Source organism: Pinus tabuliformis, chromosome X (genome assembly GCF_031772625.1).
Source record: "Pinus tabuliformis cultivar Carrire ecotype Pingquan chromosome X, CPIR1, whole genome shotgun sequence".
In the NCBI taxonomy this organism is placed as follows: Eukaryota; Viridiplantae; Streptophyta; class Pinopsida; order Pinales; family Pinaceae; genus Pinus; species Pinus tabuliformis.
In genome coordinates, this window is record NC_142308.1 from 472,029,160 (window position 1) to 472,054,143 (window position 24,984).

Sequence of the window (24,984 nt, forward strand, 5' to 3'; positions counted from 1 at the left end):
GACTTGAATTCAACTGTATTGGACTGAGCTCATTTTAGAGAATCGGCCCCAAGTGTGTAGACTGGTCCTGAACCATTGAGTCATCATTTTTTGCAACCGCACGACTCTCGAAGGATATTTTGTGCATGCGTGTTTATTGAAGAAATAGTCGTACGACATCAATTGTTTTCACTTTATAAACTTTGGACTTTAGGACAAAATTGATTCTTTAAACTTCATGATGTATTTAGCTAGAAAATGTTCACTTATGAATTTTGTTGGACATCTTTTACTGTCTTCTGGATTGTGCCAACATGTGTACGATTTTTTGGTATTAATAGTTTCCCCCTTAAGTATGAGGTTAGGAGGAATTGTATAGCCAAAACACATCACGTTTTATTTTTTGACGAAGAGTCTGGTCAACTTTTCGAGAGAGAGGACAGCTTGTTGTGGAGATGAGTAGAGAAAAACCCCTTGAATGGGTATAAATGGTAACCATGCTCTAGTGAAAACCTATGGAGTGAAAAAACAAACAAACATGTCTATACGAGATGGGCATGTCCCATGCTTGTTATGATGACTAATTGTAACTGATTAAAATCGGGCAAACAATGGTTTTGTCCAGTTAATGTTGTGGTAGTTGGCATGCTGATAGCGGATGATGATAATTGTTGATGCCCTCAAGGGAGCTTCTTGGTCACATATACCAAATTTTTCCCCCATGAATAATAAAGGTGAAGCACCACTGACCAAGGTGTTGTAGTATGCATAGGTATTCGACTTTAGGTACCTCCCTTGTATCACGGTGTAAGCACTATTGGATGAGGTGCTTAGTGATGCAAGGGTCTTTGACTAAATGAAAGAATTGCAACGGTAACTAAGTATGAAAGCTTGCGTTGGTGTCGAATGTCAAGGTGACCAATGAAATCAGTGGGAAATAGTGATTCCCATTGTGCCACCTGAGGATATCCATACAAGGGGGGAGTATCCAAAAGTACTGCCTCTATCCTGGAATACAAATGTTGAAATCGACAGGAAAGGAGCTTTAACCGCTCGACATGCTGGGTCAAAGAATCAATATGAGATGCAAACATACTGTAATAATGTGGGTCAGATAAGGCATGATAGTGAGAGATGACAATATAAGAGGATATGGATAATTGGCCCGAGGCCAGAGTTTTTTGTGCAAATGGCAGCGGACACAACATGTTTACTAATGGTGATGGCCCTAAAGTCGGTAGGATTTCCAGGGTGGGTGTAAGTATGCTTTGACATGCGTGAATATGTAAAGCTATTACTAATGAGGTGCAAACTCTGACCAAGGGTGACTAGAAACTACCACCAGGTAAAATACATGAATAAAAAAAATGTGAGTGGGAGTCTTTTTCCTAAAAAAAATTGTACACTTGCCAAAAGAATATGAGGGTGATTTGGATCCCCATGATGATGGAGACCTGTATTGAGGTGTGGTGTTTTTTTTTGCTAAGGGAAGAGACCCCATTGGTTGGTTGTCATGTTGGGTTGGTGAGGTGGATGAAGTGACACAGATGGGCTATGCAATATGGGTGAATGATAGGCCAAATGTAGGACACATAGGTTCATATGTCTTGATTAGTTGTAAAGTACCAGACATGGCTCAAAATATGGTGTGCATGTGCGACGAGTGTAGCATAATGAGGATGAACTTCAAGGCATGTAAGTGGGGTGGTTCCTGGGATGAGGTAAGTGGTCATGACTCCTGTTAGTGAAGAGGGTTCTACGAAGATGAAGTGAGCCATGAGTGTGGGGGGTTCAATCAACCGACATAGATGTTTATCATATAAGAAGGCGATATGGTGATAAACATGGTCAAGATGAGGGACCTTATGGTGAATTTTGGATAAATTATGTTAGGATATGTAAATCTTAGGAGGAAGCCTATTATGATAAGTGGAGAATGATACCTACTATGTTATTTTCTTGTCTGGGTGTTGGTCGAAATAGATCATGTGTGATGTTCCTGCAATAGACATAACCAATACCCCAAGTGAAAGAATTTGTTTAACACATACATATAATCTATGACTGACTGAATGCTATGAATTAAAGAACTAGATGAGTACTTGACATGAATTTCTGAGTGTGCAAAAGGCCCAAAAATGAGTGTTGGTATTTACCAGAGTGAAGAGTTCCATGATGAAGATGATGTGGTACTGATCCTTGCATCTCTTCTGGTTTTGTTAATGGATATCCCAGGCTTCTATAATGGACCCCAAAAGATGGTGAAAAGGGTGATAGGTATGGCTTAGGGGGGCCAAATATCACTCATTTTCACTGCTGAGCTATAGAGGTTAGAGCAAGTTCCTGGAGTTTTTCTCACCATTCCAGTCATCCAGAGCACCTGGGATGGATAAGGGGAGAACTAGGTAAGGGCTTGTAGCTTACTCCTTGTCACTTTGTTAGTCTTAGGGTAGACAAGTTGTATAGGGGTCCCCTGTACGACCTGTTACGGTTGAATTTTCTTGGCCGCAAGGGTGACTCATTTGGAGTCACATGGTCGCCGCGCAAAACTGAGGGTTTTGCACGACAACTCCGTGCAAATTTGAGGGTTTTGCGTGGTGACTCTACGCAAAAATCATCCTTATATGTGCATTATGTGCATCTGAGGTGATAAATGTCATAGTGAAACCCTGAGGGGGTCATCGTGGCTTAGCTACTGGAGTGCGCAATGGCCGCGCATTTGTGTGGGACATAGATGTGTGGGTCGTGCTCTTGTTTTATAAACAAATGCATGGTCTTTGACGCTGCATCTTAGGGGTATGAAAGAGATGTTTCTGTACATCTATTGGGAAAAAAGGCACACAATATAGCATATGTCAGGCTCATAGGCATGCGACTATGACAAAGGGGGTTTCTCTTGGCTTTTTTCTCTTTTTTGATAACCTAGGGGTTGTATTTTTGACACGTGGTATCCTTCCTGGCAGGATGATCTGGAGGAAGAGAGATTGGGCTCAGCTGCATGCGAATGTGGCATGGGATCCAATAGCAATCCAACTGCTGGTGCAATGGGTGATTTTGAAGTTTCTTCAGAACCCCCTGTTGAGATCGCAGGACAAGTTCCTGTTCTTTTTTATTAGATTTTGGGATGTGGACCGAAAGGTTATGGTTATCTGTTTGATGGATTTTCCGATATCGGTTAATACAAATATTTATTTTGTTACTAGTTTGTTGCCTCATGGGGAGGCTTTGCCTTATCCATTTCCCGCTAGGCATGTGGATATTCATTAGTGGGCAGAGGCAGAGGGTGTTGCTCATTGTGGGCATGACTTGTATGAGGAGGGTTGTATTAAGATTACAACTATGTTGGATCTCGCTGAGTGAGTTACGTTGATGATGATCTTGAGGGTGGTGGGATCACCATCCCCCAAAAAAGCATCAGGGACCCATATAGTGGTTCTTCAACAACTACAGGAGGGGAACTTTTTTGATTAGGATCGATTACTACATCAGGGGATGTTGTCTTAGCTTACGTAGGTGCATCATGGCGCACTTAGGATTTTCTTCTATGGGAGTGTATTTTGCAACATTGTGTATGAGAAAGTAGTTATGCTTCATCCAATCTTAGCAGTGTCAGTGGGGCATGCTAGGGATCCACGTATGCATCACTAGGCAGTTGCGATGTCAAGAGCTGGGGGTGGTGAGGTGGGGCATTATTGCAATGCCATTGTAGAGGATTGGTTTAACTCCAAACCTTAGTTGATTATGGAGTATCCCTACCATGGTGTGTGTTAGTGTCAGTCTTTCCAGCCTTCCTACAGTGATCAAATGTGCTCTTACAAAGTGATTTTGAAGTGTCAAGGTCAAATTTTGTCATTTCAGTGAGTCTTCAAGCAAAATTTGGTCACTAGGCATTAGGTCTAGGGTTTGCCCAAATGTCAGTCCATGTCACCATTCATCTGAGTTTATCATCATTCGTAGGGTTGTCATTATCATGTCAGTGTCTAATGAGTCATTTTACACCTTGTTCATGCTTCATGTTGCGCCCAGGCAAGGTCATTTCCCTCTCCTAGGGTTTTGAAGGAAATTTCTCTTGGATGGTCAAATCACCGGCAAAACTTGTTTCCTGATGTTCATACACCTTCCCCTATCCTTAAAGTACCTTATCAAACACTTCCCATCCCTTAGATCCGCCAAATTCCTCATTTTTGCACAAACCCTAGTTTCTAGCTACAACCTGGCAATTTTCTAGGTTTGGCCTGTGTTTTGTCCTTTTCGACCCCTTCCCCTCACTCAATCTCTGAGATTCCACTTTCCCCTGCTTCCTAACATCCCTCCCCACTCCCAAAAATTTCCCCAAGAATTTAGAAGCCCTCTATCCCCTTCATTTCGCTCCATTTCGACAAAATCCCTTGTTTCACACATCGGGACAAGTTTCACTCAAAAGCTGTTTCTGAGCAATCAAAGATGAATTTTGCAAAACTGAGAGAGGTTTTTGTCCAAAAAATGACAAGGAATAAAAACCTCTTTCACTTTTTACACAGGTGTCATGGTTTGAGAGAAATGTCAAAAATACCGGCGAGAACGAAGGTGCTCCAAGGACGGTTGGCCAAAGCACAAAAACGAAGGAAAACGCCCGATCCACTCCAAACTTTGGCCAAAGCCTCTTTGACTGAGCATGGTACTTGATTGGGGACTCCCAGCCCAAATTTCAAGAAATTTGGAGAAAATTTTGTCATTTGTGAATTTTTTGTGCAATTTACAGGTTTTGGCCGTTGGAGTGGTCTCACCCCGCGCGCGACCACTCGTGGGGACAGCTCAGAATGAGAAAAACTTTGCATTTTTGGAATTTTCATGCAAAAATACACTTGCCTATGCATGGGGTCAAATTTTTATGGAGATTTGGACTTCCAAAAGCTCAAAATACATGCAAATTTTGACTTTCTGCCCCTTTTTTGAGTTGCAGAAAGCAGCCTTGGGAGAAATGACTTTTGCGGGGTCAAATCAACTCCAAATTCAGAAATTTCAGTTATGTTGGAAAGTAGACTCACAGACCTTTCCAATGAGCTATCTTGCACCTGATTTGGACACCAGGAAAGCCCTCAAACACAGCTGCCAATGCGCACGACCACTCCAAGGCAGGGGCGCGACCACTCAGGGAAATTTTGCCAGTTTGACCATTTCGGCCTGCAAAACTCAGTTTTTACTATGGTTGAATCTTAATGCTTGTAAATTATGGATTCTTGGATAATTTTCATGGCACATGGATACATTTACTCTCCTTTAACCCTTCTAGAAGTTTCCTTGATGTAAATAGTGAATATTAAATGCATGGATGGGTTACCTAAGTTTTAGAGGCAAGTTGTTTTGATTGCCTATTATCTAGTGCTTAGTTTAGAATTAGTTCAAACTGCTCCTAGGAAGCTGAGCTCGACCCCTAGAGGTGGGGAAAGGAGTTAGATGATCTATATTATGCCTTCTCTTACTCATTTTCATGGTTGGACTCTTGAGGGGGAAGCTCTATTGTATATTTTACTTGTATCTCTGCAATTTGAGGAAAAGGAAGACCAGGGTTTTGCAGACATCATTGGGATTCTTGTGGACTTTTGTGTTGATGGTGTGTTCTCTTATTCTAATTGTAAGTGTGTTTATGTGTTCCATCTCTTTCTTTACTGCAGCTTATTAAACAAATGAAGTGATAAAGTTTGAATTCATGCTTGCCATGCTCAGCTTTCAAATTTGTTTAATGTTTATGTTTTCCACTGTCTAAAGAGGATTCAAAGTCATTGTTTGCCCTCTTTAGCTCCCTCTCTTTCTTCCTTGATCATCCATCTCAGCTTAAGGCATCAGCACAAACTCCTTCCTTGCCCCAAAGACCCACCTGCAAAAACTGAGCTCAATCCCCACACCCTGAATTGCACTCCCTCCAATTGCCACCAAAAACCCCAAAAACTTTAAATCAACCCTCCTTATTAGTTTACTAGCCTAATATCAATGTTCCTAATTGGGTCAGCTCATCCTATTGAAAGATCTACCGAGTTTGACCAGAGAGAGCCTTCTCATACCCCGTAGGGCTAGCTACGAGGTGAAATGGTTTGATGTTGCCTTGAAGGTTTACCTTCCTCAGCCTAGGGTGAAATTTCAAGTGCTAACAGTGTGGACTTTCAGGGAGTTTCGGATATGGGACTTACTCTAGACAATGCCTGGGTGTAGAAATTTTGAATAATTTAACACATATTCAATGGAGATTATCCTGATCATGTACTATTGCGGAAAACATACACAATACATAAGCTCCTCTATGTTGATCATCAATATAGCAGCATCAATAACAATAAAACGTCAAGAGCATTCACACATTAACACAGTATGTATCTCGGGGAAAGCATCTCGCTAAAAACCCCAACTATCTGTATATTAATGATTGAGTCATGTAACATTACACAGCATAATACTTCTCACAAGTATCTCCACCTCTGTTACACACAATACAGCTCAGATCTGATCTCCAAATCTCTTCCACTGCTTGCCTGCCTCCACTGCTCAATACCTGCTCAAGAACTGATGAGAATGGCTTACCAAACTCGTTTTTCACCTGCAAAATAGTCACTCACGCTTTGTTGGACGTGAGCACAAGCTATAATGTGGGAAAATACGTGAGCAAACTCATTGGCATACTCAATCCCTTGATTGTGCAAGATCTGGTGCACAACTATAGTCACAACTTATAGCAATTTGATTCTCTACCACCTGTCCCTGTTGAACTGAACATGCACTGACATGCAATTGAGTTAACTGATGTATTCATTAGTTGTATTATGAGTTAATAACTTGTGAATTAATTAAAAACTAATTCACCCAACTCATCTCTAGTCTATTTGCTAGTTAGACTAAATACAACCAGTTTAACAAAGCTAAATTGAACACAACTCCATCAACTCCACAATCAACTCCACCAAACTCAACTGATTGAGTTCTAACTGAAGTCATGCATGCAACAACTCAACTGACTCATAAGAAAAGCGTATTTCCTTCTGACAGCTGCATGTGCCACCTCTGTAGCTCAAACTGAAGTGCTCCAAGAGAATAAGATTAAGTTTATAGTCCAAATATTATTGCGAGATAATAATATTTGACTTTTCTATTTTTGACAGCCAGTCTAAAAATAGACTTTGATCACTCACACTATGATCACTCACACTTTCATCAAAAATAGAAGTCCATCTATTTTTCCCAACTTGATCAATCATCCATAAACAACAACCTGCAATCCATAGACATGATCCATATGTCTAAAAATAGACATAGTCTAAAAATAGACTTGCGCCAAAAATAGCCTGCGGGCCCACTTAGTGAAGGCGACTCTTTTCACTAAGCTCCATCATCTTGTTGCAATCTCAACACTCCCTCTCGACAAGATATGGATTATCAGCAACCCCTATCCTGCCTCAGTGGTACTCGAATTTGCTCCTGGTGAGAGCCTTCGTCAGAATATCAGCATCCTGATCCTCCGTTGGAATGTACGAAAGTAACATGATCCTCCGCTGCACACAATCTCTGATATGATGGTACCTGATGTCAATATGTTTAGATCTATCATGAAATACAGGATTAGCCGAGAGTTTAATGCAACTTTGGTTATCACAGTAAATCACAGTAGGATCCAAATGAGAACCGAACAAACCAACTAGGATCTTCCTCATCCATATAGCCTCGCATGCAGCCAAACTTGCTGCCATATACTCGGCCTCTGCTGAACTGAGTGCCACGGATCTCTGTTTCCTGTTGTACCAAGAAACTGCTATCGATCCAATACTGAAGACCCCTCCTGATGTGCTCTTTCTGTCTATTGGGCTCCCTGCCTAATCTGCATTCGTGAAGCCACATAGCTTCACCTCATCCTCCTGTCTGTACCACAAACCATATCCCGATGTGCCTCTCAAGTAGCGCAATACATGCTTGCCCGCCTTCCAGAAGAGCTTGGTAGGCTTAACCATAGCTTGTGAAAGCTGGTTAACTGCATAGCATATATCAGGTCGTGTATTGGCCAAATACATCAGCGACCCCACCAACTGTCGATAAACAGTGGCATCCACTTCTTCTCCCGAAGTGGCATCCTCCTTCCTCCAACCTCCAGGAAGAGGAGTATCAACAGGCTTGCAGCCATGCATGTTGAACTTCTCCAGTATCTCCCGAGCATACTTGCCCTGAGAAACAAACAGTCCACCACTGTGCTGCCATATTTCCAATCCCAGGAAATAGTGAAGGAGGCCCAAATCCTTTATCTCAAACTCTGTAGCAAGATCCTTCTTGCATGAAAGTATCAACAACTCATCACCTGTTAGAATCAAATCATCAACATACAGTACAATGATAAGCAACTTACCCTCCACCACAATCTGGTATAGGTTCGGATCCGCCTCGCTCTTGGAGAATCCAAGTCCTGTGAAATAGCTGTCTATCCGTGTGTACCAAGCATGTGGTGCTTGCTTCAACCCATACAACGCTCTCTTGAGCCTGCACACATGCGACTCGCTGCTGAAGACTTCAAAGCCTTCGAGTTGCTCAATGTACACCTCCTCCTCAATGACTCCGTTGAGGAACGCAGTCTTCACATCCATCTGATGAATGTGCCATCCCATCTGCGCTGAGAGAGCAAGAATCGTCTGTATGGAAGAATACCTTGCGACAGGTGCAAAGGTCTCCTCATAATCGATCCCCTAAATCTGTAAAAAGCCTCGGGCAACAAATCTTGCCTTGTACTTCTCCACACTCCCGTCAGCTGCCTGCTTAACTTTGTAGATCCATCTCGAACCCACCACTGATTTCCCTTCCGGTCTAGGAACAATCTCCCATGCACTGTTTCTGACAATAGAATCATACTCTTCCACCATGGCGTCTACCCATGCGGGATCCTCCACAGCTTCCTTGAAAGAGGATGGCTCAGTCACAACACACTTGCTCATAAGAGCCATGTATCCAATGTACCGATCAGGTGACTGTCTCTACCTGCATTGGGCTGTAGGTGGTCCTACAACTTTCTCTGCATCTTGAGCCAGTCGCTCAGCTTCTATCAAGCGCTTTCGCCCTCTGATGGTTGGCGCTGCATGAGTGGTCTCTTCCACTCCATGAACCTCGTCCTGTGGCTGATCCACGTCCTGAAGCTCATCCTTAGGAACTAATAGCTCCTCATCTGCATGCAAGTGTAGCTCCCTCTCAAGCGAACACTTCATGGCTTTCTCCACTTGAAATTTTATATCCCGTCGCACAAAAGTTTTACCACTTTCTGGCAAATACACACGATAGTTGTGGGGCGTATCAGTGTACCCCACAAATATCCCAACCTCTGTGGACGGTTCCAACTTCTTCCTAGCATCCTTCGTCACATGCATGTAAACATTAGCACCAAAAATCCTCAAATGAGAAAGATCAGGCTTCTTACCAGAATAAGCCTCCTCGGGTGTACTCATGCCAAGTATCCTATGAGGACAACGGTTCTGCACATAAACTGTTGTATTGCATGCTTCCACCCACAAGTGAAGGGGTAGGCCCTGATCATGCAACATTGCCCGTGCAACACCCACAATCGTTTTGTTCTTCCGCTCAGCTACCCCGTTCTGCTGTGGGTTATGGGGAGCTATGAGCTCTCTACGAATCCCTTCTGTCTTGCAGAAATCCTTGAACTCGTCCGAGATGTATTCACCACAATTATCACTCCTAAGAGCCTTCACCTTCTTCCCCGACTCCTTCTCAACCAGTGCTTTGAATTCACAGAACTTTGAATATGTCTCGCTCTTCTTCTGCATGAAGAAGATCCAGCACTTACGAGAGAAATCATCAACAAAAATCACATAATACCTGCGTTTTGCTGTCGAAGCAACTGAGAAAGGTCCACACACGTCTGTGTGAATTCTCTCAAGGATCGTCGTGGCGCGACTATCCTTCTCGTGAAAGGTGGCTTTCACAAACTTCCCCAAAGTACACCCCTTGCACTGATCTGACTGCGCAAGTGTGCCTTTAGGAAGCCCTGTAGTGATCTGTTGCAGTATCTTCAAGGCTCCATGGTGAAGGTGACCCAATCTCCTGTGCCACAACTCGCCATCATCCCGGCTCACCAATCCTTCTGCCTTGCCCGCCATTGCTGCGCATCCATCTACATGCAACTGATAAAGGTTCCTCACTTGAACCCCTATCTTCCGGGTCTCACCAGTTGTCTTGCTGCGCAGGAAGGCCTTTCCCTCGCTGAAAACAACATCATACCCCTTGTCTTCTAACATCGCCACTGAGATGAGATTCTTCTTCAATCCTGGAACATGCATGACTTCCTTCAATACAAAGGGTTTACCAGACTCCCTCTCAAAGGAAATGGTACCGATACCGGTCGCACTGTATCTACCATCATCGCCCATCTCGATGTGCACTCCAAGATCTTTGTCCTCTAGATCAGAGAACAAATCTCTATCTCCCATCATGTGAAAAGACGCACCACTGTCCAAGAACCACACTGATCCCATCACACTTGAAACCAAGCATGCGATCAATGAAAAATCAAGCTCAAACTGAGAAGCTAAGGCCTCTCCCCCTGCAGATCCATCAGCTTGCTTGTTCTTCTTCTTCTGCAGACAATTTGTGGCATAGTGTCCGTGCTGGTGACAGTGAAAACACTTCACCTTGGACATATCCTGCTTCTTGCCTTTCGCACCAGACTGAGAAGCTTTCTTGCTCTTCCCTTTCTTTGCTTTGGCAGCCAAAGCACAATTCTCTTCATCAGATACCTTTGATGAAGATCCATTCTCACCTTTATTGTTTCTGAGTTTATCCTTGAGCACCAGGTCGCTCTTGCTTTGGAATAACATTTGCAATCCGTTGAAAGACATTTCAACAACACTGCTGCAAATTCTAATTCCACCAGCTCCAACTCAACTGCTTCCGATCTAGAATTCGTGAGAACACAATATTTCTCGTACAGAGATTGACTGTATGGGCATTCACCGGATATCTCACCTTCCAAAGGAAGGATGAATCCAGAGGCTACCTGGCCCGATTACAGGCTCAACCTAAAGAAATAGAATGTAAACACTTCCTGAATAGTAGATCTGATGATCAACAGCTCCGATACCATGTAGAAACTTTTTCTACAATTATCTAGCTCGCTCTGATACCATGTAGAAATTTTGAATAATTTAACACATATTCAATGGAGATTATCCTGATCATGTACTATTGCGGAAAACATACACAATACATAAGCTCCTCTACGTTGATCATCAATATAGCAGCATCAATAATAACAAAACATCAAGAGCATTCACACATTAACACAGTATGTATCCCAGGAAAAGCATCTCGCTAAAAACCCCAACTATTTGTATATTAATGATTGAGTCATGTAAGATTACACAGCATAATACTTCTCACAAGTATCTCCACCTCTGTTACAGACAATACAGCTCAGATCTGATCTCCAAATCTCTTCCACTGCTTGCCTGCCTCCACTGCTCAATACCTGCTCAAGAACTGATGAGAATGGCTTACTAAACTCGTTTTTCACCTGCAAAATAGTCACTCATGCTTTGTTGGACGTGAGCACAAGCTATAATGTGGGAAAATACGTGAGAAAACTCATTGGCATACTCAATCCCTTGATTGTGCAAGATCTGGTGCACAACTATAGTCACAACTGATAGCAATCTGATTCTCTACCACCTGTCCCTGTTGAACTGAACATGCACTGACATGCAACTGAGTTAACTGATGTATTCATTAGTTGTATTATGAGTTAATAACTTGTGAATTAATTAATAACTAATTCACCCAACTCATCTCTAGTCTATTTTCCAGTTAGACTAAATACAACCAGTTTAACAAAGCTAAACTGAACACAACTCCATCAACTCCACAATCAACTCCACCAAACTCAACTGATTGAGTTCTAACTGAAGTCATGCATGCAACAACTCAACTGACTCATAAGAAAAGTGTATTTCCTTCTGACAGCTGCATGTGCCACCTTTGTAGCTCAAATTGAAGTGCTCCAAGAGAATAAGATTAAGTTTATAGTCCAAATATTATTGTGAGATAATAATATTTGACTTTTCTATTTTTGACAGCCAGTCTAAAAATAGACTTTGATCACTCACACTGTGATCACTCACACTTTCATCAAAAATAGAAGTCCATCTATTTTTCCCAACTTGATCAATCATCCATAAACAGCAACCTGCAATCCATAGACATGATCCATATGTCTAAAAATAGACTTGCGCCAAAAATAGCCTGCGGGCCCACTTAGTGAAGGCGACTCTTTTCACTAAGCTCCATCATCTTGTTGCAATCTTAACACTGGGGACCAACAGGTATATTTTGATTTCTGCATATATATATATATATATATATATATATATATATATATATATATATATATATATATATATATATATATATATATATATATATATATATTTGTTTTCATGTATTGTTATGATTTCTTATTTATGATGATGTTGATACCATGATTGTTTACTTTTAGATGCGGGGCCGCACAAGTGACCATTAATCTATTTGGTAGGCCATGATCCTAGGCATGTAGGCGTTGTAGGGGATGCCCATGTACCACGTAGATCGAGGGTGGTGAGGCCATTGGCTGGGCCTTGGGGTGGTCCTAAGAGAAATGCATAGTGACACTGGTTAGAGATTAGTCGGCCCTTTGGAGAGGGTAGCAGTCTTGTGGCAGGCGATGATGCAGAGCGATGGCATGAGCATGCTAAGGCCATAGAGGTGCGCTTGGCAGCTATGGAGGTTGATCTAAGGAGTTATTGATATTCCTGGGCAGGGTGGAGACCCTGACTAGAGGGTTTCCTATCGATGGATGGGAAGGGCTGGCGGAGGTTGTTGTCAAGATGACGATATCACTGTAGCAAGCACATCGACCAGGTTTTCCCTGTATAGACATGGCGATGGCTACAACTGGTCCGACTTTGGCTCCAGATGCAGAGATTGGGCTACTGGGGACATAGATAAACTTGATGGTTTTTATTTTTTGATGAGATTATGTATGTATCAAGGAAAGAATACATTATGAGGATGCTCCCCTATATTTTGTTGACTTATTTTTCTTGGTCATAGGCTAGTGGATGATGTGATATTTGTTGTACTCATATATTTTTTGATGTACATACAAGATTATTTTTTGGAGGATCCCATGATATGTCATATGTGTCTATACTTTTTGTGTATTTCTACATTTGTTTTGAGATTTATCTTATGTTGATGTTTTATGTATCTTGATGGTTGTATATATGTGATGCATGCCAGTCTAGGATTTGATTAACGATGTGATCAGTTGTATGATTTTGATCCCTTGGTATATGTGTAAATGTGATATGATCAATATGTATAGCTAACCTTTGTGCATGCAAATACTCTCAGAAAAGGCGTGTATCCCAAACTTGAAAGGTCTTGTTTGACTATGATACAACTAAATAGGAATCAAGGAATACATGTAGGTGATGGATACCTAGGTGGTGGGCACCAACCAAGAGGCCTATAAAAATGTTGTATTCTACTTGATTATTGGTGGCTGATTTGATACAAACTCCAATTAAGAGATGAGGTGTCTGGTCAGGGGAGTATATGGCATAGGCTGCAGTAGCAAGGTTTTGCAACCATTGAGATGCGGCATCAACAAACCCATGATGATAAGATGGTGGAGGATCCATATGTTGACACATGATGAGAGAATTATATTTAGAGTGAATACATGATGAGGTGGTCATCATAAAAAATAAGTCATGGTGCATACATGTCTACTCTAGCATTTTATGGGTGGGGTTTTTTGAGTTAGAGACCATTGACGATATTTTTTAGGAAAGTCCCGTCGAACTATGACAATATGTATGCCCCCTTGAGGAGGCAGTGTTTGATTATGTATGGGACCTTCCAAAGGGTTTCAAACTTTCTAGGTCCTACTGCTTCTTGGGAAACATAGTAGTGGAGGACTAACTCCCCTTCAGTATATGTATGAGGGGTGATGATGTGATCGAATGAGGCTTTGATCCTATTATTGTGTGCTTCATTATTTTGAAGGGATTCCTATTAGTTCTCATTGACAAGGTCCAGTTGCACAAACCTTTATTCCAAAGGTTTGGCGTTTGTTAAAATTTCGATGACCGAGTGTAAGGTGGGGATCTCACACTCGATGGGAAGTACTGCTTCTATTGCATATACAAGTTGGAAGGGTGTAAACCCTGTGGATGCCTTCACTGTTGTGCAGTATGCCCATAGGGTAGAGAACACCATATGGTGCTAATTGGTTTTTTGAGTGTTCACTATATGTTGTAACATGGTTTTGAGGACCTTGTTAATGAATTCTACTTGTCCGTTGGACTGGGGGTAGTATGGTGATGCAAACTCATGAGAAAAACCAAGGTGTTGGGATATTTCTTGAAATGTTTACCATGGTCTGAAACCAACTCCTTGGTTACATCAAACAGTGTTATGAAATGGTTGAAGAAAAAATGTGTAGCGGTTTCGGAGATGTTATTATATGTGGGCATTTCTTCTACCAATTTGGTGAAATAGTCTACAACGAACACAATGTATTTATTGTTGTTGGATGACAGAGGGTTATAGGTCATGAAGTCAATGCCCCACTTATAGAAGGGGTCGACTACTATGACTAGGTGTAAGGGAGTAGGGGGTGCTCATGCCTTATGAGCGTATCGCTGGCATCACTCACATTGTTTGATTGCTTGTATGCAATCGTGGAAGAGGGTGGGCCAAAAATAACCAGCACGAATGATTTTTTGGGTAGTGGCAATCCCTAATAGGTGGTCGCTGCAAGCTCCGCTATGGTAGTAATTTAAGGCTTGCTCAGCTTGTTGGTGATTGAGGCAGTGACGTAGGATTGTTTCGATGCCACATTGATAGAGGGCATTGCCTAATAGGAGGTATCAGGGGGCCTATTGACGTATGCGCCTCCGATCATCATGAGTAACTAATGGGGTTTGAAATTTTGAGTCCGTAAAAAGAGGAGGATATCACTATACCAGGGGTCATCCATTGATACTAAAAATAGATGTTCATTGGGGAGAGCCTCGTAAATGAGAGAGCCTTGGGTCTTTGTTGGGAGGTCTATGATGAACTCAGCAAGTATGAGGGCTTTTTTTTTTTTATCATAGGGGAATTAACTTGTAGATCAAAATCTTGTAGAAGAACCACACATCGAGCATAATTGTGGTTCATAATATGATGAGTGAGTAGATACCACATGAAGTTGACGGCTACTATTACGGTAGTGGTTCGAAGGATTATATAATGCCGAAGATTTTGTACAAAATGTATGAGGGCTAAAGCAATTTTTTCTTCTAGATCATATTTCAATGCAGGCCCATATAAGTTCTTTCTAATGTAATAGCTTATGTGCTGCTTGTTGTTTGGTCCATCTTGGAATAATACCCTTGCGATGGCTACCTTATAGGTATAGGGTATATTCATTTTTGTGGTTAGGGGGGCTAATCAAAGGAGCTTGAGATAATGCATCCTTTAAAGCATCAAATGATTGTTGGGCTTGATCATCCCACTGGAAGGGGATATCTTGATGAAGGAGGTGCAGGAAACCTTTCATGCAAGTAGCATAATCGGGTACAAAGCATTGTAAGAAGTTGGCCTTACCCTGCAAGCTTTGAAATTGTTTTAATGTATTTGGGGCAGGTACCTCCTTAATGGCTTGGACTTTGAGAGGGTCAACTCTAATACCTTTTTGGGAAATGGTGAAATCCAGTAGTCTTCTGGTGTTGACACATAATACACACTTGATAGGTTTCAAGTGAAGGTTTATATTGTTGACATCTTTGGAAGACCAGGTGGAGGTCCTCTAAATGGTTGGCACGTTCTTTGGAATGTACCATAAGGTCATATAGATATGCAAGGATGAGATGAGCTAGATCATGGAAGATGTAGTTCATGGATCGCTGGAAGGTGGCGCCAAAATTTTTAAGGACAAAAAGCATAAATTGGTATGCGAACGTCCCCCAAGGGGTTGTGAATTTGGTTTTGTACTGATTCGTATGGTGAATCGAAATTTGGTTGTACCCAAAGAACCCATCCAAAAAGGATAAGGCTTCATGATTGGCGCACATATTAATGAATTGGTTGATGAATAACATTGGGTAATTATATTTGGGGCATGCTTTGTTTAGATCCCTAAAATCAGTACAAATGCGAATGGTGCCTTATTTTTTCATGATGGGTACAAGGTTGGAAACCCAACATGTGTAAGCAAATGGGTAGATAAATCCATCTTTGTGAAGTTTATCAATTTCTTGTTTGATTGCTACTGCCTTAGAAGGATGTAATTGACATTGTTTCTACCAGATGGGATGGGCATCATGCCATGTTTCAATGTGATGTTCCACTATGGTGGGACTGATACTTGGAATCTTTGAGTAAACCCATGCAAAAATATCAGTGTACTATTGGAACAAGGATGTACATGCAGTTATTTCTTCAGGAGAACATGCTGCCCCTAGGGAGATCTTTTCGAATTTTCTAGGTTTGTTTGAAATATTTACCTTGATGGTAGGTGAAATGTTGGACATGTTCCCTTCATCAAATGCATTGGGTTCTAGGATGGGATTTTTGAACCAATCGACTTTTCCTAGTTGGAGGAAATATTTTGATTCAATGGCACAAATGTCGTGAGTTTAAGCACTGTTGGGAAAAAATGTTTTTTTGGGTAGAAAAAATAAACGATGTTGCATGGAATCCAAAGGATATTCAGGTTCTGTCATGGCTTCTAGAATATCTTCATCTGAGTGAAAATTATTATCTAGTGTTGACTTGGGTTGTGCCAAGTCTTGAAATTGAGGTGTAGACCTGGTTGTGCTAGTTGACAAGCACGAATATGATTTATCAGTTTATTCCGTAGAACCAAGAGAGGTTGACAAAGTGTACATCGAATGGTTCTGCATTGTCAGTTATGTTACCACTATTGAGGTGGATTTTTTAGTCTCGAAACCAAAAAATGATGAGAAGACAACACGGATCATGGTTCCTACAGATGAGGAAATGAATTGTATGTGGAGTTGCATGTCGTTAGCATTGGGTGGTGGCAGAATCTCGGTTATTGGTGGTTGTGGCTGTGTGGGAGGAAGCTCTTGCATTCTTTTCGGTGTACAAGGGGCAAAAATGGCTTCTTCAATAGGATGTTGACATTGAATCCCACGCTACCGAAAGGTGTGTAACATAGGGCATGACTCAGTGCTATGAGCTGTATTGGTACATATGCCATATACTAGTATGGAACTAACTAAGTGGATGGTACTTCTCATAGTATGGGATGTTGATGCCTTGTTACAAGATGGAATATTCAATCTGGATTGATGGTGGTGATGGGAGATGAAATGACAGGGGCCCTGCCATATTATTGGCCATCGTTTCTCCTCAAACACACATAGAACAAACCTAGATGCTTCATTGCCATTGGGCGATGAATTATTTGATGGTTCAATATCTAATCCTACTAAATCAGAATTCTTAGTGATGAATCACCACATGAATCCTAACAATGGACGGAATCAAGAAATATGGGGACAATGTTGCACATGATGGTTTCCTGCACAAATATGGCAAGTGTGATGCCCGTGCCTCGATCTGGTGCTTTGAGTGACTTGGGGAACTGGGTATAATCAGTTGAATGCCCTTAACTCAGGGCATTGGTTGATCAAATGTTCTGGCACATCGCACAGAGTGAAAGTAGGCAATGGTATGTCATTTTCTTGTTGAGGTTTCTTCTGATCGTGATGGGAGGTTGATGGTCTTGAAGGATAGGAGCAAGAAGCTTCCTACTTTACGACGTAAAAAATGTTTCTGGAGCTATCCTCTATGGAGAGTAATGGGGTATTATATTGGGTGAGCATGCCTAACACATCCTAATATCGAGGGATTTCGGGGCAATGATGAGTATAATTCCTGTACTCTGCACATATGGTGCATGCGTGGTTGGTGCGTAATGCCTTAAGTCGCGTGGGTGTGTTATTTTCTCCGACAAGGGGAGGAGGGTTAACTAGCTATTTTGGGGCATGTAGAAGGGATTTGAGCTCTTTTAACTCACGGAACCTGTTGGTGGGGTGTCCTATTTTTTCACACAATGTGTAGGGTTGAGGGACCCTAGAGGAGGGAGTGTTTGAAGCTTCTACATTTTTACCTCTTTTATTATCCCTTGTCCTTGCAACGGTTGTTAACCGTGCAGGCACTACTTATGATGTGGGCACTACTTGAGTAGGCACTGTATGGGGTGTCACATTGTCCTCATAAGCAATAGGACTGACCCCTATTATAGTGACACCTGGGCTTGTTGGCGTGGCCTATGGGGCCAAATACCATACGCATATTGCGAGAGCTATATCAAGCAATGAGAGTGTTGCGATGAATTGGTGTGAGACAAAACCCGGTGGGGGGTATAAGAAGGGCATCTGAGTGATGGAATTAGGCAAGAAGGTTGGATTGGTAACAACATCGTTGTTAGAATCTAGAAATAGTTCTTGATTTTGGGTGGTGTTTGATGAGGTCATGATGAACAACAGTGCTCCAGTGTTTGGGAAAAGTTCTTGTAGCATCAAAGGGTCTCCTTGGAATGTCCCTAGGAGTGTTAATGGCTTAAATTAGCCTGGGTTGAGCTCAGTGTAAGTAGTGATCAACTCGTGGGAAGATGAGACTAAGGGTAGCACATTGTCAGGTGTGGGTAAGGTTTCCTTCTCGTAGTATGTGAGTTGATCTATAATAAGGATCTTTCCATCATGGGGGAACATCATTATTATAAACACTGATGAGGCAACTGCGAGCATCTCGTACATGTAGCTTCAACCTAGTAGGATGTTGTAATCCAACTGGGCGTCTAGTACTTCGATGTCTATTAACACAATTTTTCCAGCCAACTTAATTGACACGTTAGGGTATAGACCAACGAGAGAAGAAGGGTGCCCATCATATGCTCTAAGAGTAATGTCAAAATGCTAGAGTTTGGGGAATCCTAGTTTCTGCCAAATGGATTTGGACATGATACATGTGGAGGCCCCTTCATCGAAAATGCAACAATGAATGTTAATGTTTTGGACTGAGACTACAATTTGGAAAGAAACCACTAATGATAGTCATGGAGTATCTTTATCCAAGTTGAAGACCATTAGGTGAGAATCAAATTGGTCGATTGTGCCTAGAGTAGAAAGTAAGGCTTTTCATTGGGTTGGGCATGTTTGCAGGACTTCTAATGATGACATGGCTGATGGTGATTGTGCTAAGTCGTTGACTATGATGTAGCTATGGGCAACTTTCAAGTTGTGTCCCGCATGCGATAAAGGCCTTTGACCATTTTAGGCATAGATTCTACAAAAGGTCGAGGAATGATTAATGACCCTATAGGTATTGCGTTAGTCGAGGTGTACATATTGGGCTCTGAGGGAGCTTCATAACTTTGGTTTCATGCTTGTAATAGGATATCCTCTCCTATCATGAAAATATCATGATTAGGATTGTTATGGGGGTTCCATCCATATGGATGAGAGTAGGGTGTTTGTTTTTTAGTGTTAACCACTCCCCGATGGGGGAAGGGGTCTTTCATTACTACAGTTTGTTGACCTCCTTGCCACCTACTGTATTGTATCCTTTTTAAGTTAGGAAGTTAAGAAAAGTGGTGGGTATAGTGAATCTATTCCCCACAAATAATACATGGATGATTAGTTTGTAGATTGCTCTTCTTGCCTTGTTTCTATGCGTTATTGTTGGTCGATCCCTAGTTTTGATTATGGTTAGGGTTAGCCCTTTTTGGTTCCCATGGGGGTTGTTTACCCCCTGTTCTGGTTCTCTCTTTGGCTTATTTTTGAGTTTTCTCTTAGAAATATTCAGGGGGTTAGCTGGATTCAAGTGTTCCTTTGATTGTTGTTGTGAAGCGAGAGAAGGTAACACTAGATTCACCCTTGAATTATTCTACATTGGTGGGTTATTCTACTGTTGTGTGAGGAAAGGAGAATACTGGTTCCCTTGTCCCTGGTTAATAAATGGATTTTTGGAAGCGGAAATTACGTCCATATTCCTAGAGGAGTATTGGTTTCTCTATGGGGGAGAATATGAGCCTCCCTGACGGGGTGATATTGGTTAATGCTACTAATTGTAATTTTCATAGGTGGGGGTTGACCAAGGTAGTATCCTATATGTTGCAATGGTAGTGCGTTATTCTTAGCATCAAATGCTTGACCATTGAACGAATATCCAGGGTGTTAGTAGTTATTGCTGTGTTGATTTTGGGTTATGGACCCAATTAATCCATCAACATCACTAGATGCGCCTAGGATCTCTTCATAAGTTTGCAGGCATGGGGAATCTGGAAGCACATGATAAATGTACTCGGATTGGGTGTAAATAAGCTCCAGTTGTTGAGATTTACTAATGGATTCTTCCTTGGTGTCTAGGGATGAATTTTCCACATCCTTAGAGATTTCAGATGTGAGGGATCTTAAGAATAATTCCAAAATGACTTTATCTTCAAACTGGGCTTTACACAGGTTATGATGTTTTCACCATTCATGTATATGATCTGAGATGTGGGTAGTAGGTGTTTGTTTGAAGTGGGTGAGGAGTTCCAGACCCGAATCATGGCGGATTAGGAGCTGGAAGAAGGTGAGGAAATATTTAGCTAATGAGCTAAAGATTCCATGTGACGCATAAGGCTGGTCAACATACCATTTCATTGTAGGCCCAGTTATGGTGCATTGTAATAGTCGTAATCTAATATTATCATCAATGATACTATTAGATGAACACCATAGGTGAAAATTCATGACATGGTTTCCCAGGTCTTCGCCCTGTTTTCCTTCGAAAATTGGAATATTTGAAGGGAGCTTGGTGGGAATAACCGACCAATTTTGGCCATGGTTGATCAGGTCATTGGTTGGCTTGCTTAAATCTAGTAGGTTTACCAAAGCTAAAAATGGGATATGTATGTTACCTTCCATCATAAAACAATTTTGGACAATTATATGCATAGTGGTCCTCTGTGGGGAAGTCTCAAGAGAACTACCTCGATGGGTGTTTTAGAGACTATCTAGAGGAGTGGTGTGTGGGCTCCCAAAGGGGTGGCGCTTGGGGACCCTTCTGGAGTGGTGAAGGGTGTACTTTTCCTGGTAGGGGTTCTGAGAAAAGATGCACCAATAAAGGAAGGTCCAATAATGGTGTGACATCCTGTACGCATAAATGGCGAGAGTCCTGGCACACCTCTCGGTAATGGGGGGAGGTTTAAAAAATTTCTAGATCAATGGGGAGCCATGGGGTCCCCTATGGTGTCAGTTAGAGTGTGTGATAGTTTGTGTATGGTGAGGGAAGAAGATAAGTATCAATGTGCTATGATCACATGAAACAAAGCAAAAATATAAATGGTTTATTTTCCTTTTATAATTAAGCTATGTGATCAAGAAAAAAAGAAAAAGGTTTTTGTTTATTGCATATGATAAAATATCCTATGTAGACCTAATCGTCCTTTCCACTCTCAAAGTAACTGGGCCTTGCGAAGATATCTTTTGATGGGTCTTGAGGCAATGTCCTAAAGGAACTAGCAATGCCTTCCAGCAGTCGAAGAATCAACTAAGGTAATGGTAATGATGCTCAAGTGCTGCCTGCACCGTCAGCTATAGGGAAAGGATGCCCTATATTTTGGCCACTAAAGTACCTTCATCCCACGTGAGCATTCAAGTCTTTAGCTTCTTGGTAGTCAGTTACTAGTACCGAGCACTAGATGGGTCAAGTAGCCCCAAAGAGTACCGCACGTACTGGACCTAAGATGAACCCCCTCTGAATCGGGTCTCTACCATGCTTGGGTATTCTTTTCCATGGGATGATTGAAGGATTTTAAGCTCCCTAAAAAGTCAAAAACTATGTTTCAAAGGTGTAACATGACCATGGCGGCTTATGGGATTCCTACCCCCAATGGTCCTAACCTGAACTATAAATTTTTTGGTGGCCCCTGTGGGGAAACTTAGTTGGTTCAAGTTATGGTTGTTTTTAAGGAGTCTTAATTCACTTATGGAGTGATTTGTAAGCCAAAATAGAATAAGTACCCAAAACTCTGAAAACTGGATTCCCTTGAGTACAAAGCATATGGAAGCTTAGTGTGTGATGCAAGTGAGAATACAAAGTGTGATAAGATGCATATATGCGATGATCCTTTACAATGTGCTTCTAGTTACATTAATTGTTGATTGTTCCTTGCATGGAAAAATAAATAATTTGTGGATTATGGGCCACTTACTTTTTTGGTATTAAACTATGTAGAGTTTAATGAGGGAGATGGAAATTCAAATTTTTTCACGAAAGTTTTCATATGTAAGCCCAGGTTCATCTAAGAGACACAAGGGAATAAAATATTACTCACTTTCTCTAACAACATTTGCTCCTAGTCCCAAAAAATGATGAATTAAATGATTTGGTTAGTAGTAATATTTTTGGATGATGGGCCACTTGATTCTTTACTAATTAAGCTATGTGTTATAGAAAATTATAGCAAAATAGTTTGAAAAACATATGTGGAATTTGGCCACTTACTTTTCTCCCTAATTAAGATATGTGTGTATTTCAAATGAAAAATACTCTAATTTCTCCAGCAATTGAGGTTAGTAAAGAAACTAGGAGTATTGAACAGAAAACACAAAATGCAGAGGTGAAGGAAATTCACTAAACGCTGCCAATCACCTGAGAAAAGAGAAAAATACAAGGCTCCTTTTTGCTTTCTGGCTACCACCCAAGTTTAGCTGCACACAGACGTGCACATACTTCTGTTAGAGAAAAAGCTACACGAGAGAGAAATAACAAGAAAAATTTCACTTCTGCAGGCTCATAACAAGTCCTTGATGTCTGTAAAAATTCGAGAGAGGTGTTGAGCATCTTGTAGGATGGTTTTGCAAAGAGAAGGCCCTACAAAAAAAATGTTTCGATTAATGAATAGACATTTGTATGGTCACCATTTCTATGGTAGTGTTTTTGTGGCAATAGTGTTCCAAAAGACACCTCCTTAGCAGTGGATTGTTCCCTGTAAAGGATCACATGCATAATTGGTGTTGTTAGTGGACAAAATTAAATAAACACAACATTGTAAATAGTGGAAACAATGCATACATAAACATAAACTAAACAAAGAGGTAAATACACAAACAATGCTCAAATGGAGCAAACAAATCAATAAGATAATGGAAAAATATCCCTTTATTGACTGCTGGTAGTAGAGGTTGAATACAATAGATGAATCTTAGACACTTGAAGAGAATTCTTTGAGCTATGGTGCTAAAAAATCCTCAGCAAGGGGGTTTCTTTTCCTCAATCTCTTTGCAAGTTTCTCCTCTCTCTCAAAGAAGTATGAAGACTCTCCAATGGTGGATTCCTCTTTTCTCACTAGGATGATGGATTTCTTAGAAGCAATATGGCCAACATGCTAGTGCTCTTCCCTTCTTTGGCTTCAACAATGTAATGGTGGTTTGCTCTGATAACAATTTGGCTAGCATAACAATGTCTCATATTTTGGCTCTCCCATGGCCTGTTTATATAGAATTTTTTGAATCCATCTTCCCCTCTTGGTTCATGCATGATAATGACACATGAGTAGGAAATATGATTCCATTAAGGGTTGAATATATTCAAGTTGACTCAAATTCAGTTGTACTAGACTAAGCTCATGTCAGAGAATCAACCCATAGTGTGTAGAGTGGTCTTGAATCACTGAGTCATCCTTTTCTACAACCGTGAGACTTTTAAAGGATATTCTGCGTGCACACGTTTATTGAAGAAATAGCCACACGAAATCAATTGTTTTCACTTTATAAAATTTGGCCTTTAGGAGAAATTTGATTCTTTAAACTTCATGATGTATTTAGCTGGAAAATGTTCACTTGTGCGTTCTACTAGACACCTTTTAGTGTCTTCTAGATTGTGCCAACATGTGTATGATTTTCTGGTGTTAACACTATCCTTATAAAGTATTTTCTCAAGTCTGTAACCATGGCATTTAATGGAGGTTCTTCTAGTCGTCATAACATCTTCTGTGACAAGTAAGATATGCATGTAGGGTTTTCCTTTTTTGGTGAACTATAAGTTTTAGTGAATGTAGTTTTCCTTCATGAAAATTACTAACTTTCCTTTAAATTTCTGGCTTGTCACAACTAATGTTTTAAACCAAGACTTTTATCTCTTCCTCAGAGCCAAGACATTAATTATTTAGCTTCCTTTTGAGAAATGAGGAAAAAAATTCCCTTGAATTATCCTTCGACAATTTTACGACCATGGTTCATAAGTTGGAGGTAACTACTTCAGGTTTTTGATTGAAAATTTTTGGTGAAAACCTTAGGCACTGCATGCTTCCTTAGTTCCTTTCATTTTCATGGAAAACATTTGATAATTCAACTATCTTAGTTAGTTTATAATAATAATGCCCCTACTCTATTTCTTCCAAAGTTGGGGTTTTTATATTTCAACTGTTAGTTTGTCCCCGATCGAAGCACCACGTAGAAATACCATTTTGTATTTATTTTCTTAGTTTTCTCGCAAGGTATTTCTACTCTATTTATTTTCTAATTCATGATTTTTTTTCTCATCCTACTAGGGTTTGAGCACATGTCAAGACTTCAACCACCAAAGTATCCCTTTCACATGTAATTTAATGGAATTATATCCTCTTCCTTTTATGAATTAATTTTAATCATTTTTCCTCATTATGGATTTAGGGTTTAAGAGACTTGACATTGTTATTTGTAGGTCAGTATTAGAAATTTTATAAAGTTTTGCAAAGAGAAAGTTGTTAGGGTTTTTATTGCTAAATGACCTCAAAGTACTCAAGACATTTTTTATTTCTTTTTCTTTGGTTTCCTGCTACAAGACTCTCCTCAAAATGAAGGAATTATGCCAAACCTGATCGAACCTTCCTTGTTATCGATGCATGCATAAAACAATTGTTTGGAAGTTCGTATACGAGGCTTAGGTTATGAGCCCAACTTT